At 41.3% G+C, this 14,478-nt stretch overlaps 1 long non-coding RNA gene across 3 annotated transcripts in view; it reads left to right on the plus strand.

The window, feature by feature from the left end:
• Window positions 1-1,378: 1,378 nt before the first annotated feature.
• Window positions 1,379-14,478, plus strand: part of LOC105946975 — a 49,348-nt gene continuing 36,248 nt past the window's right edge. For 2 of the 3 annotated variants that reach the window (XR_004222417.1, XR_004222416.1), the window contains exons 1-4: window positions 1,379-1,458; window positions 5,432-5,494; window positions 8,885-8,946; window positions 10,255-10,331. This is a non-coding gene — a long non-coding RNA (uncharacterized LOC105946975). The remainder of the gene's footprint in view (window positions 1,459-5,431; window positions 5,495-8,884; window positions 8,947-10,254; window positions 10,332-14,478) is intronic. The other variant, XR_004222418.1, reaches the window with a different exon arrangement.

Genomic DNA, 14,478 nt, shown 5'->3' on the forward strand with positions numbered 1-14,478 from the left:
GGGGACTTCCAACACACATTATCTTTAATGTAGATTTAAAAAAAATAATGTTTTTAATGTTTTATAATTGTATGAGAATTATTCATTATTGAGAATATGCCTGTGAATTAATCATGCTTTAATATATTCTTCAAAATTCCCAACAGGATGGTAATTTTTGTCTTTTTGTTAATATTTTCAGTTACATAAAGCACATGAAAATAATCTTATTATCACTGGTACTGGGGCATAGCTGGACCACTTTAGGGAACATAACGTTACCCCTATTGCAACCTGTGTAGTGTTAGCTCCATTACCATTTGTTTGCCCAACTTGTTGACTCTACTTTGTGCTCTATAGTACATACATGAGAACTAGGGTTGCCACTTTTTTTTTACATTTTTACTGGCCTTTGGGTTGGAGGAGCAGGCGGAGGCATCACATGGAGTGGGGTTATGAGTGGAGTGGGTGGGGTAATGGATGGAGTGGGTGGAGAAACAGTTGAAGTGGGCAGGAAATGGTTTGTATTGGCGGGAGTGCAGGACATATTGACATCGGGAATTTGAGGGGTCAGAATTGAGCAGAAGGTGCAACCCTTTAAAGAAGAGTGATGTTGCTGGATCCAAAATGGTAGCTTCGTCCCTTGCAGTGAGCCTGAAACCTTGAACAGCTAGTTCTATGTAAAAAGTTTTAAAAGTATAGTATTATATAATACAGTATAGTATAGAGGTGCATGTGAGGATTATAGTATGGTAAACTATGGGTTGGAGTTGCTTTAAGTCAGGGATCCCCAACCTTTTATACCCGTGAGCCACATTCAAATGGAAAAAGTGTTGGGGAGCAACACAAGCATGAAAAAAGTTCCTGGGGCAACTAAGAGCTATAATTAGCTATTTGATAGCCCATATGTTGACTGGCAGCCTACAGAAGGCTCTGTTGGCAATTACACCTCATGTTGCTCATGAGCCACTGGTTGGGGATCACTGCTTTAAGCAATTCTGGTAGGATTTTAGCCAATATACATTCCATTACGTCCTACAGGCAGCACACCAAGGGTTAACTCCCGCTCCCCCTGATAGGACAGGTAGCACAAAAAAATATTAGCCAGCCTTTAAAACAACCCCTTAACCCCTCCCCCAGCATGTTTTTTTCCTGTCCTACCTGAGGACATGGTAGTGAAGAGGATGAAGATCCAGACTTCTAGGAGTCTGATGGCCCTACTGGGGACTACCTTAGGGTGAGACCCCGGGGGAATGGAGGTTCCTAGGCAGAGGATCGCTGGAAGTGGAGGCGATCCATTGTGCTTGCCAAAGTTTCTCCAGTTGCTGGGAAACTGAGGGCAGCAGGACATGCTGAAGCAGGAAGAATACAGGCAGAAGCATGGTGTGATGTCACTTCCGCCCTTACATGTGCACACCAGGAAGAAGGGTACAAGGAGTTTTGCACCGGCATTTCGACCGGCGTGGATCAAGAGAAAAGGTATTTTTACATACTTTCGGCTGGGGAGATGCGCTTTCTGCTAGGCAGTCTGGTTGTTTTGCAAATATTTTTTTCCCTTCTGTGACTCCGGACACTGCATCTGAGGATCTGATTGTGTAAGCCGTCTGTGTTTCTCCAAAGGCAAGGTATATGGAAGTCTTATTAATTCATATTGATTCTTGTTATTGTACTATGCCTTTTTAGAGGTCTAGGTCTCCTGCTAAGAAGACACAGAAATTGAAGCACAGATGTTGTATGGTGTGTGAACAACACTTGCCAGAGGATCATGTGCAGAAAAATGTGTATGGCATGCATGAGAACTGCTATAAGGGAAGATCAAGCACGACAGTCAGAATGTTTCATTGATTGGTTCAGGAGTGTGATGTCAAATTTTTGAAGAAATGTAGCAGGCTACAGTATCAGCTGCTGATGTTAACAAGAAAGATTTGATGGTCACTATCGACTTGAAGGATGCATATCTACACTTTCCTATTCACAAGCAAAGCAGAAAGTTCCTAAGAGTTGCAGTGTTCCTGGAAAGAAATCTCAGACGCTTTCAGTTCAGAGCGTTGCCTTTTGGAATAACATCAGTGCCAAGGGTCTTTACCGAGATCATTGTGTAACTTCTATTTCAGCTCAATAGCTGCCTTCGCGGACTAGTACCAGTAGAACATGGGTTACACTGTACTCTCTTACCCAGAATGGGCCTTCGCTAGGGGGAAGAGGAAGGTGAGGGTGTTGTGCAACTACCACTCTCTTGCTGCTATGCAGAAAAATGAAACCAGAGGGCGCCAGAGGTTCTTGCAAATAACAAAATAAGTGTTTATTAAACATCCGCAGGGTGTACTCACAATACAGCTTCAGGGGCCAGTGGTACAGGCAATACCACATACCGAGTGTAATACAGACTGACACTCCCCTGAGTACAGACCTGGCAGGAATCTCACTTCACCTCTGCGACACACCCCGTAGTGGATCCCTCAGGGAATTCTCTATCCTGATTCCCTACTCACTTGGATCCCGACACTACAGGCAATGTAGCCTGGAAGAGATACCTCCAACTGTCAGGCCTATGAAGGAGCTCAGAATCTGCTCATTCTAGCTCAACCCTAACTGTCTTACACCCCTAGAGTGGTACGATAAAGGGAGCTACACTTGCCACTATCTAATGCCTCATTCACGGGGCCCTGTCCCCCACTTCACTGGGCCTGGGCCCATGTCCTGGGCTCCCAGCACACCCACCCTGTCCCTCAGATGGAAGCAAACAGGAAGGTGCCGCTCCTCTCCCAGCACTATACCAAAGTGAGGCAGGAAGTGGTCACCATACCTTCTAACCAATAGCATACATATGTTAAGGAACTTACTTGGATACATTCCCTTCTGCCCAACAACTAAGGGAACTGAACCTGTAGGGATTTAAAGACATAGGGACCATTTAACCCTATGGGTCACTACAGAAGAAGGCATTTACATCATACCTTACTGAGAGTATTGGTTGCTGAAAGCATCAAGCACCGAGGAAATGGAGAGACATCTGCAGCAGATGCTAAATACTCTGGAGGTGCATGGCTGGCTTTTGAACAGAGAAAAATCGAGCTCGCATTCATCAACCTCGGTAAAAATTTGGGAATTTTACATCAAATACCCAGTGCATGAAAATTTCCTTCCTCAACAGAAGTCAGTAAAATTATTTAAGCAGTGAAGGTGATAATCAAGAGCAAGACAATTACTATTCACAAAGCAATGAAAGCTTTGGGTCTCTTGACAACGACAATAGAGGCAGTGCCATAGGCCAAAGCCGGGATGAGATATTTTCAGTCACATATCCTAGCAGCATGGAATCGGAAGATTTCAGGCATGCACAAGACCATGGGAATTACAGAAAAATTGAAGAAATCGTTAAGGTGTGGACTCACCTGCCCAATTTGAACAGGGGAAAGACTTTTCTCCCAACATACCCAGTGGTGATAACAACAGATGCATCCCTCCAGGGTTGGGGGGCACATCTGAGGAAACATACTGCGCAAGGGCTGTGGTCTTGGAAGACGAGAACAGCATCGTCAAACTACAGAGAACTCAAAGCAGTATGGAAAGCGCTGAGAGCCTTTCAGGACAAAATTTGTTCCACAGAGGTTCTGATAAGCCACCACTGAGATCAAAAAAGCTGCCCAAATTATGTGCCCATGGTCTGGTCGCAGAAAAGATTGTCGCACATTACAGCAATTCACATAAGAGCTGTGAGCAACTGTTGGGCAGATCGACTCGGCAGACAGAAGTTAGTTTCAGGGGAGTGGTCTCTGAATCAGGAGATCTTCCAACAGATAATAGAGTTATGTGGCCCTGCTCGGATAGATCTGATGGCGACCAGGAAGAATCGCAAATGCAAAAGATTCTGCTCACTTTACCAGATGGACAGACCAACCTTTCTGGATGCTTTCTCTATACCCTGGAAATTTCAACTAGCATACTGTATGTGTTTCCTCCAGTGCCCATGGTTCAGAAGGTAATCAAGAAAGTGAAGCAGGATCAAGCAAGCTATTATACCGAGTTGGCCCAGGAGGTCATGGTACCCAGAGCTTTTACTCCTATCCAGGGGCAATTACTGGAGATTTCCATTAAGGAGAGATCTGATATCTCAGAAAGGAGTGGAATTTCCAGATCAGGAGATACTCAAGTTGACAGCCTGGATGTTGAACGCACAACATTAGTGGAACAGGGTCTACCTAAAGAAATGGTGGAAACCTTACTACTAGCAAGGAAGGAATCAAGATCCTTGCCATACAAAAGGATCTGGAATGTATACAATAGGTGGTGCTCTCAGAAGGGTGTATCATCACTTGACAAAGGAATCGCACAGATATTACAATTCTTCCAAGATGGATTTGAGAGAGGTTTACAACCAAGCACTTTGAAAGTACACGTGTCTGCCTTATCAGCTCACCTAAATAATGAGGCTATTCCTAGATCCTTTGGTGAAAAGATTTCTGACAGCTACCAGAAAGTTGACCACATGTTAAATCATTTAGGCCTCCTTAGGACCTCAAATTTGTCCTTAACAGATTGTGTATGTCTCCCTTTGAAACTGTGCAAGAGGTGTCTTTAAAGATGTTAACCCCCAAAGTGGTGTTTCTGATGGCAATTACATCAGCAAGGAGGATAGGTGAAATTCAGGCTTTGGGAGCTTCTGAGCCATATATCATTTTTTCTTTCAGATGAAGTGTGTTAAGAACTCTGCCTTTCTTCATACCGAAAGTACCAACATCATGGTGTGCAGATGCAGTTATCAATCTTCCAGTTTTCCCTGAACCCAAAGTCTTGATTTGAAGAGCTATTTGAGTATGTATCTGGAGAGGACCAGACAGCTCAGAAAATCAGATCATCTCTGTGTCCTGTTTTATGGAAGAAACCGAGGAAATAAAGTTTCCAAATCATCAATTGCTAGGTGGCTTAAATAAACGATTAAGACAACCTATGTGTTGGAGGATAGTGGACCTCCAGAAATGATTAATGCTCATTCTACAAGAGGCATGGCAACATCCAAGGCAGAATGGCCATTCGCATCACCTTAGGATATTTGTAGTGCGAAGACTTGGACCAGTCTGCATACATTTGCAAAGCATTACAGACTAGACATCTTGTCGGCATGTGACACAGCCTTTGGCACTAAAGTACTGCAAGCAGTTCTCCAAGAGAGACATGACCCTCCCGTTTAGGAAAGCTAGCAATTTCCCTTGGTGTGCTGCCTGTAGGATGTAATGGAATGAGAAAATTGGTAGACTTACCATTGAAATTTTCTTTTCCATTAGTCCGTAAGGCAGCACAACAATATCCCTCCCTGTAAATAAAATTGTGTGTCAGCAAACAGTGCTTTTGTCATTGTGTTGGTTGGCTAGGAAAATAACATGCTGGGGGAGGGGTTAAGGGGTTGTTTTAAAGGCTGGCTAATATTTTTTTGTGCTACCTGTCCTATCAGGGGGAGCGGGAGTTAACCCTTGGTGTGCTGCCTTACGGACTAATGGAAAAGAAAATTTCAATGGTAAGTCTACCAATTTTCTCATTAATAGCACAAGGTGTAAAGTATTTGATGGAATTCTCCTTATCATCTCTCTGTAGTGAAGCAAAAGTCAGTTCAATATGCTGTGCATATCCCATAAAACCTTATTAGACATATTTCTGACCTGAGCTACTTGGATCCAACATACATTACAATGTGTTCAGTGAGCTAGCTCACATTGATACCACTCAGGGGAAACCCTACATCTTCCATCTGAGGTCCTACCCCAGCTACTCAAACCCATGTGCTTGGGCATCACTATACCCAAAGTGTACCTTTATTTTTAATGACAATATCAATATAAATATGGAATACTAATATTAGCAAATAACAATATTCTAACTATAAGTCCTACAAGGGACATTTGGCAAGGAAAACTACACCAGCACTGCAAAAGAAAGACAGTTTATGCTCAAAATGAATACACACAGTCACAGAAAAGAATAAATAAAAAATATATACATTCCAATTTAAAAATTATACACGTATTGATATATCTTTCAAACAACAGCTTCCACCTCCAAAACTGATCATTTACTATTATTGACAATATCTATATTAATATGTAATACTACTATTAGGCAAAAACAATATATAAACCATAAATCCTAATACAGCAAGTAAAAGTCCACAATCTAGCAAGTACAATTCTAAAGGTTATTGCTTTTGCACAATATATGAAGGTAGAATTTTAGGGTGAAGACACACGGAGCTACTTAGTAGCAGCTACTTGTCATGGCTACTAAATGGCAAAAAATACCCTGCCATAGACAATACTGCGAATTGCTTCTGCTAAAACACAGTAAATGATCAGCATTGTCTATATTTGTAGACATGACAAGTTTCTGCTACTAGTAGATCCGTGTGTTCTCCCTTAAAGTGATACTGACACTAAAAACTTCTCATCAAAATATTAATGTATGTAAAAAGTTCCCTATAGGTCATGTTGATCATTTTTCACTGATAGGGCTGCTTTTGTAACTAATTGTTTCTTGAAGTCCCTAAACCTGACTGTTTTGCCAACCTGACTGTCCCTTCTCAGCCTGTCAGTTATAGCTTCTAATGCTAATGGCCTACTGCTGCACAAATATGGCCGCCCCCTCATAGAGGAACATGGGGGATCAGATAGATAATATAAAAGCATTGGGTAAATAGATTTAATGGCAAAATTATAAATAGCATGTTTATAAGGGTTGTAAAAAGGCTTCAATTTCTGGTGTCCGTATCTCTTTAAAGTGATACTGACATGAAAAAACAACTTTTTAAAATATGAATCTACATAAAAAGTTGCCTATAGGTCGTGTTGATCATTTTTTACGGATAGGGCTGCTTTTGTAAGTAATTGTTACTTGAAATCCCAAAACCTGACTGTTTTGCCAGCCTGACTGTCCCTTCTCAGCCTGCCAGTTACAGCTTCTAATGCTAACGGCATCCTGCTGGACAAATATGGCAGCCCCCTCATAGAGGAACATGGAGGACAGATAGGGAATGTAAAAGCTTGGACAAATACTTTTATGGCAAAATTATAAATAGCATGCAAAGGCAATGTTATGACAATGTTATAAAAAAGGTTTGATTTCTGGTGTCAGTATCACTTTAAGATCATGTAACCACTCAGTCTCAACATGGTTTATGACAGGAACTTTTAATATCACCATCGTTATGGTCAAACCTTTTAGCGTGTAATGTCATATCCTCACTTCCCCGGGACAACTGTTTAACATGAATTGGATAGTAGGATGCAACTATTAACAATGTCACATTCTTCCTTTATATGCTATGTGCAAATTAGTTCTTTCAATGTTAAAAACTTTTGTCATTTTGCTTCTTTTCTCTTGAGCCACCATTTAGTGATGGGCTGTGTGCTCCCTCAGAGATCACATGACCAGAAATAATTAGTAAAGTAACAGGAAGTAGTGTAGGAGCAAAAGGCAGAACCCTGTCCATTCATTGGCTGATGTGGCCTAGCATGTATGTGTGCCCTGGCTTGTTTGTGTGCACCATGATCTCAGGAGGCGGCCCTTAGTACTTACAACAGCAATATTCTGTTTAAGAATACCCAGTGTTACATACCACTGGGCCCCTGTACTGTTGGGCGCCACCAGTCTGAGCATATGGGTAGGATGTGTGGTGCAGCACTAGGGAGTCAAAATGAGTTAGGTGATAATATACTGTGGTAATTCTCTGTGCTGGTGGCTACAGTAATCATTGGGAGCAGTGCAGATACAGTGGGCCTTTAGCTGGGGGGGGAGTGGGTCCTTTGCTCAGGGTTCCGGTGTGCCCTTCCTCTTCCAGTCCAACACTAGCTTCTCCCAGTTGCTCAGGCCAGAAATGTTGCATTTCAGGTTGAAGAAGCTGTCTCTCCAGAGCAACAGCAGATGTGGAAGGCATGGGGTAGAAAGTTGGCAACTGCTGGGCACTTTATCCCCCCAGCGAAACAGACCAAATGGAGAAATGTTAGTGCAGATCCACAAAAAAAACCTCGGTGAAAAAGTTTGCTTCTCCCTCACTGCACCTGCATCTTTTAGTAGGTTTTTACCTGGCTCTTTGATATTAATGAGAATAAATGACTCCTATTTATAAAAAAAAATTATACAGCCCCATCCCTCCCCAGTGGCAAACAAGTCCACAAATGGAACCCTCTGCATTGTTATAGACAATATTTTCAACAGTCCCTAAAGTTGTGTTTATTCTGCAAAATACTTTGTAGTAGCAGTCCCAGAAATGTATTCAAAGTCTGAAAAAGGATGAAATGTTATGCAAAGTTAATGGATGTTGCTATGCATTGTATATTTGATCCCACCAGGCGCTTCCATGAGATTTGGTTGCCTTTTTTTTAGTTGTTTAGTATCTTTTCACTTTGAATGATATGTATGTTGGTCTGTTGTAAGTATATGTACATTTAGGGTCAGAAGGGGTATGGGAACTGTAAATTGTGGGATTAATTGTTTGAATTCCTCTTCATATTTACATTGTATCTGAAAATTTCTAATGTTTTGGTAAACAGAGTGTGGGTGCACAGTATGGCCATTCATTTTCAAAATCTTATAAGACAAAAATTTGAATTCGGTAAGACCCATGAAAATGCATAAGTTATCCCTGTGCCAATGTGTCAGTCTCACAGCACAGGTTTTTGACTATTGTTCATCCACCATATCTTTCAATGCCCTCTAGTCCACTGGGACAAGTCCACATGTAGATTCTACAGTATGAAAGACATGACAATGACAGACATAATCCTCCCTCTCTTTAGAACAGCACGAGACCCAGGGAGACTTCCCTTCATTGTCATAGTGCAGTTGAATTCTAATACCCTGCCCAGAGAGTGTGTTTGAAGCAAGTTTGGGTAATCTCAGTGTTTTTTTTACCAAGGTTTGTGATGTTGCCCATGGTCCCAGCCATTTCAAAATGTCATCATCTGGAATAAAATCAAAGTAAGTTCAAGTTCAAAGTTCAAGTTTGCTGAGCCCAAGTTATTAATGTGTTGAGTTGATTCTCATGTACTGTATGTGTATGTTATATTCAGTGACCATTTTGTTATCCTCTAATGTTAATTGGGAGTCAAGTACAGGTTCCAGCAATTTCTGTTTTATGATCTTCCCAAGTTTGTCACGATTGTTATATCTGCTCTATTCCAAAGAGATATCCCAGATTCCATTACTTTCCATCAGTCCATGCTCTTCCTTGAACATTAATGATTATAATCGCTTGCTTTACAGTTTTTGTTTGAGAGCATGAATATTTTATGTCTGTTACATGAATTGTACAAGTGGATGGTTTAGAGGCACATATGTCTTTTTGGAGTAATTATTTTAAGAAATCTAAAAGAACAGAAACTTGTAGGCAGTAATTGCCTCCTAATTACTGTTACCCACGCTAAGGTTACTGTTACCCACACTAAGGGTGCTGAGAGTTGCAACATCCAAAAAATGTTTTAATGCCTCCTTTAACAGGGTGCGTGTATGGTGGATCAAGAGACGGCAGATATCGCAAAAGCCTTGGATACTGGTCGTCTTGTCGATCAGGTGGAATAAAAAATGTTGACTGGGCGCCGTTGAAGCGCCCGAACAAAAGCATGTGTTTAGGGCTGAATTGACAGATGGGGTAGAAATGTTTCTACCTCCTTATCTGATGATTCAGCCCTAAACATCAGTGGAGGGTACGAACCAATGGTCGCAGTAAATATCATAACTGTAACGTGTATGTCCACCTTTACTCCTTGATGGGACTTCAACTGCCCATTCTAACTATTCTATCTCATCTTAAACTACTATAGTGTGCTATTACACAAGCTAGGCCCTCAGCTAGCTACTTCTTCCTGTTTGGGTTGCCTCTGCTGGTCAGATAACTTCCCGCATGGACCTTCTTCCCATGGTGCATTCTCAATTTCCTCTGACACTCCCCCTATTATACCCCTTCCTAGACTCCACCCTCCTGGAATTTTACCAAAAACTCTATGAAACTCTTCCAGCTCAGGCCCGTACATGGTAACTACAACAACTTTTTACATGACCCACTAGCTCCACTTAGTGTCCAAAATGACAAATTACCCCAAAATTCATCTAACATTCTTTTCCACCCCTTTACAAGCTTGTAAATGTCTTACATTTTTGTACAAAATGCTTGTGCAACCCACTGGGGAACATTGGTTCTGTGTGTGGACATTTCTTTCTTACACCTCAAACACGTGAGTTTGTTTTGAATTGGTATGAAATTTCTTTCTGTATGTATTTTTATTCTAGGTTCCTAGGAGATACTGGTCCATTTGATTTCATGCAATGAAATACCAACTGGAAATATCCACTATGAAGGTTTATCAGTGAGTATGATGTATTTGATACTTACATTCTATGATTACCCATGAAGCTTTAGGCCCACGACTCTGTTTTCAGTGGAGTTAACCATAGAACATTTTGTGCCAATACCCAGACTAATGGTTGCATTTAATTCTGTTTCTGTGTTCAATTTCTGCCTTCTGTCACTGTAGCCAGTGAATGGATCTTTATAGCGGTTGCTATTAATACTCTTCATGAGTGTCTTATTACATAACACATTTGTGCATTATTCCACGCTAATGTTAAAATCAGGATAGCAATCAATGTCGTTATTCTGAATTTTTCTTCTAATCTCTCTTATGTGCTGCATCTTTTCCCAGAACTGTAGCATTTCATCTTTCTGTAAAAAATGACGCATTATGCGCTTTTTAATTGGTTCATATGGTACCACTGAACTGGTTTGCCTTTTACTTGAGTCATTTTAATAAGAAACAGAGAGATTTGCTTTGTGTACAATGTTTAAGTGCTTCTCTGAGATGAGGTTAAAGAAGGCTCCCTTTTCCTAATGTCATGGAACAATATGGAGTCACCAACAGGGTCTAACCTTTTTATCAAAATATCTTTTTTGAAGCCACTAGCATTCCCATCCACAAAGATATGCACTTTCTGAAAAAAGTCATATTTTTAACCCAAGACCTGGCCTTGTTTTGTATAAGAAGGAGTTGTATGTGGAAATAAATGTCCTGCTGTTTGTGGATGGTAAACAATATGCAATTCATGTCTAATATCCTAAAATTGTTGAAACACTTTCCCTGTGAATGCAGGGTATTTATTGTTGGCTGCAACACGAGGAATCCCAATTTGGAAAGCAATTGAAAGAGCAATATTTTATACTGTGGCCAGATCTTGATTGGGCAGGTTTGATTTCATTGAGGCGGTCCTTGGTCCAACAGCGCCTATGCCCACCAATTTGATTCAATCGTTTGGCCTTAGGGCCAATCTATCGAATTAGCGTGATATTGCACACCTAAGGTTTGGCAACCTCACCAGTGAGAAAATCAAGGGTAACTGAAAAAAGTTAATTGATGTCATTGACACACTGCAAAATGGTGTTTGGCATGGAAAATCATGATAAATTCATTGCCATGTTGCACATTTGTGGAATGTTGTTTGGCTATTGTGCAGTCAGCAAATACCAACTGTCGTCATTTCTGTGTACAGTTCCCAAAAGCTGCATGGTGATATATTCCTGAATCCTCAAGGCTTCTGATAATTCTTTAATTAAATTTTGTTTGGTTCTGTAAACTTACCCCCACAATATCTACTTGCCTTTCTTTGGGGATTGGATCCATTTTAACCTCTTTCTTACAACAACGCTGTTCATCACCAACCTCACACATTCAAAATAAGGCACATCAGCTACAGCACTCTGCAGGCCTAACTATAATCTTAACTAATTAATTTAAGCTACACAGTGAAAATGATATAACAAGAGCCCTGAGCTATAATGGCCTTCCAATAAGCCTTTCATACCCATTACACAATTCATTACAAAAAGTTTCTGACACTTAATTAAATAAGTGGGCTTTTGGCAGAGAGCCCAGAAAGTTAACAAGCTACACCTGCACTTAGATATAATTGTAACTAATAAGATAAACCGGTCTCTTGGGGGAACTGAGACTTGCAGCTTAAATGGGAATTTCACCTTTTTTAGCAATACTGTTATAACACATAGAAGGACCCCTAAACCCCCAGAAATGTTTTCAAACTTTAAATAACTTGCCAAATGTAGTAAATGGGATAGGTATTTAGGGGGTGTGGTCACAAAAATTAGCACAGCATTTCTTTTTGTCCCTCTTTAGGTTTTTCAAATGTTAGGAGGTATGTGTATATGATCTCTGTAACGTTTTTGTTGCAGACATTATAAGGGATTTACCCTAATCATGCATTGAACCGTTGCCAGTATATAGGCATGCTCTGCTGGGAGGTCTCTAAAACAAGCTGTACCTGTTTATCAATACACAGCAGCTAGGAGCGACTGGCAGAACTAGGTACAGACTGGAAAGAGTAGGCTTCAACACAAAGGAAGCCTTTACCTACAACTTACCTCTCTAGGAAAGAAGTAGAGGCAGGAAGCTGCAGAGTATTAGGTCTTAGGTTGAAACCCTGCAGACAACAAAAAAGAAAACAGGGGATAGAACCTTACGCTGACCTAAGGAATTCCACGCTCCAGTGAATAACTGAGCATTTTTATAAATTCATTATTACTATGTGTTCCCTTTTGCCCAAAAAAGCCCCACAGTTCCGTGTAACTGCTTGTAATGTCACAAACAACTCTGTTGATGAAAAACATGTGAATATTTGTATGTGAATTGAATCTTATGATCCAAGTATTTAAATGCTGAATCCCTGTAATGTAATGTCTTAACTTTTTCTGGGTTGTTAGACAGATGGGATGAGACCAGGGAGAGACTGGGTCAGCAGGAAAATACCCGTGGGCCCCTGCCCTCATGGCCCCCCAATCGCAGCAAAAGTACATATAAGGTGCACACACGCGGGGGCAAATGGGCTGGCAGCGGGTGAGCAGGCAGCAGGGGCCCCAGAAGAAGCATTATGTACCTGCATTAAAGTACCAGCACAGCTTTTAACAGGGTAGTTTGGGCTGCTAGAATAATCCCTTTGCATGAGAAACATAATTGCTAGAGTAACCCTTTGAAGGCCTTGAGTTCTCATGGAGGCACACGTGCTCTCTTTTTCCTTTCTTTCCTGCTATTACAGGAGTTACAGCCTCATGCTGGCCACTAGCGAGTTACAGCCGCCTTTCTCGTGCGTGGGAGTTGGCACATTTGGTTTTAGAGTTGAATTTGCTTGTTATTTCCGGGAAGGCAATAATAATAATTTTGTTCCTGGGGCTGATTGTACCTGCGTGGAGCAGATTTATAAGCCGGTTGAATGTTGCTGTTTATTATGTGATTATATCATCTCAAGTTGTTTTTTAGCCCACCTTTAAACATACACTGTTGCTATTCACTTGATTGGAGTGGGACTTTGGGCTGCGTCTGCACCTAGAACATGCATATCCGTGCTGCCTGTCTCAGCTTGGTCTCTCCCATTTGACGTAGTTTGCCAGACATGATCAAGTATATGTTCATCTTAATCTTGTCTGCTTCTGTTGCCTCGCTATTTAAGTGTTAGTATTGCAAAATTCAAGGGGCTGTTATGTGAAATAACACCTTCTAATAACCACAAATACATTTATATATTTGATTTGACTTTAAGGGGCACTTACACTTAAAATATATGTTCTTAAATAGCAGCAAGCTTAGGGGGTTTGGTAAGGTGATCTGAGTTCCCACTGGTGTCCACGCTATGTCATGTATGTATATCTTTATTTATAAAGCGCTACTTATGTACGCAGCGCTGTACAGTAGAATACATTAATACAAACAGGGGGTTATTAAGATGTCATAACTGTATACTATATAAATGAATATTAGTTATTATAACAATGTATGCTTTTTATACACACATTGGCCAATGCCCTGGTACAAGTGCTAGAGTGCTATGGGGAACATAATTGCCTCCTTAAGGTCCATATATGCAGCCTAGGGCAATGGTCTGTGCAGGTCAGCAAAAGGGAGCCCTGTACTCATTGTCACAGAGGATATCCCTCATGCCTCTCACCTGCCCCCATTCTGGATGTAGCACTACCAAACACAGGCCACATTCAGGGTTGGACTGGGGTGTGCAGAACTGCCCCACCAGGGGCCCCCACCCCCTCACATATTTTATACTTAACTGAGCCGGATGTGGGGTGGAAGGTCAGCAGGGGAGCACCAGGGTGTGCCATATGCTGGTTCAATATTTTGGCAAATCTCAGGGAATGGAGAAAAATTTGCTCATAACTACTACTTACCCCTAGTGATGAGCTAATCTGTCCTGTTTCGCTTCACCATAAAATTCGCGAAATGCCAAGAAACACATTTGTTGCGTGAATTTTTTTGTCGTCTGCACAATTTTGCCGTTTTTTTGACGTGACCACACCCAATTTGACGCGCAACAAAAAACATTTCCACGTGATTAATTTTTCGACGCGAATCCATGCCTGGCGAAAAAATTCACTGATCTCTACCTACCCCTAGTTCTGGCCCTGACCCAGGCTGTTCCTGCCTGAGCAGGATTTTGGGGGTA

The sequence above is a fragment of the Xenopus tropicalis genome, chromosome 4 (genome assembly GCF_000004195.4).
Source record: "Xenopus tropicalis strain Nigerian chromosome 4, UCB_Xtro_10.0, whole genome shotgun sequence".
Lineage (NCBI taxonomy): Eukaryota > Metazoa > Chordata > Amphibia > Anura > Pipidae > Xenopus > Xenopus tropicalis.